The sequence below is a fragment of the Miniopterus schreibersii genome, assembly GCF_964146895.1.
Source record: "Miniopterus schreibersii genome assembly, chromosome: 3".
Classification (NCBI taxonomy): Eukaryota; Metazoa; Chordata; class Mammalia; order Chiroptera; family Miniopteridae; genus Miniopterus; species Miniopterus schreibersii.
This window is the reverse complement of record NC_138103.1, coordinates 74,090,286-74,091,865: the sequence shown is the minus strand read 5'-3', so window position 1 is coordinate 74,091,865 and position 1,580 is coordinate 74,090,286. Positions and strand designations below refer to the sequence as shown.

General features: G+C 40.6%; 1 pseudogene across 1 annotated transcript; it reads right to left on the bottom strand.

The window, feature by feature from the left end:
* Positions 1-500: 500 nt before the first annotated feature.
* Positions 501-1,325, bottom strand: LOC308554933 (protein YIPF5 pseudogene; annotated as a pseudogene). The gene has a single exon. The product of its transcript is annotated as a protein YIPF5 pseudogene (transcript).
* Positions 1,326-1,580: the final 255 nt, after the last annotated feature.

The following is a 1,580-nucleotide window of genomic DNA, read 5'->3' as shown; positions in this document are numbered from 1 at the left end:
AAAATTCCATGAGATAATTTAAAGGCATGCCAAATTTTTGAAGTGCAAACTCATAAACTACATAGGGATCACTTTTTTGCTTGAAGTACATCTGACTTGAGAATACAGGCGATTTTTCTCTCCTAATTCCTTGGAAAAATATTTCTGCAATAAGTTTGTGTCTTCTCCCAGTTTGTGACTGGGCTGTTTTTAAGAAAAATGATCAGTTCTGTGGTTAGTTTCCCACAGTTGATAAAAATCTATAATAAACATCATAATATAATTTAAGGGGGAAAAAAGTTGTTTTTTAAAGGCTGCAGAAACAGGAAAGAAATAGCACTGCTTATTTGTATAAGCACAAACACTTCAAGCTAATCGTATAGCTGGTAAATCCAATATGGTATTAGAAAGATCTATAAAAATGAGCAAAAGATCCACATTTATTTCCACTGCTCCAATGGTCCAGTGTTAGTTTTGCATGAGAGTTGCACTGGAGAAGTTTGTGGGTCCGATTTAAGAGTTTAAAGTCCTTTTGGTGTATTTCGCCCAATGATGACCACATCCCAGATAAACTCAGTTAAAAAAAAGTTAGAAATTAGGGCAAGGACTCTCTAGAACAAAGCACAAAGATATGCTACTAAAAGTTGCTGTCCTTCCATGGCTAATGCAGAAATAAAAATTTCGGAAGCAGAAAAATGACACCCTCCGATAATTCCAGAGGTGAGAATGATTCCTACCACTCCTTGCAAAGAAAATATTACTGCAAAGCTGGAAAGTAGGATCATGGGAAGAAGACAATATCTAAGGACACTTGCCGTACAACCAAATGAAACACCTGTCATACTTATTAAGTTTAATAAACAAAACATTCCTGGGCATCCAATTGTACTGATCCCATACATATAGCCAAACTGGATTTTGCCAGCCAGTAACAGTGTGGCTGCAGAGGCAGAGCAAATACCATGGGTCCTGCCAGAGCCGTCCCATTCATGGTGCTACCATCTGCTACTTCTAATGGATGTAACAGTGTTAGTGTTTTTTGCCAGATGTGGTGAAAATTGATACCTAATTCTTCTAATGAAGGTGGCTCATTCTCAAAGCTGTTTCCATAGATGGCTGAGGTGTCGCTGAATAAATGCCCGAGCTAGTGAAAATCCGCCCGGTGTGCTGTTGTGACTGCATCGTGCCTGGAGGGACAGGTGGGCCCTGCTGCGAGCGGTCATGGCCGGCATACTGTTTGCTGAAGGGTCCTCCTCTTCCTCCATAATCATAGCACTGCTGTGACTCGTCATAGGTGCTGTACCTTGTCTGGTAGAAACTGTGTTTAAGTTATGGAAGCCCAACATTGCAAATGATCAAACTGGAAGGCGGGGGTGGTAGCTCCAGCAGCGCCAGATATAACCCCAGAACTTGGCTTAAGACCCTGAACTGGCACCGTTGGCTGCGAGTCACAGGCCAAAGAACTCCACTGTTTTTAAAAAGGCAACTGCAATGCAATTCTAGTTTTCTGTACACAGAACAATGACTTACCTCTATTTTTTTTTATAGCAGTGTACACAACGTGACATAGGTTCTTATTTTCAAGTCTGTGAAAAAATGGA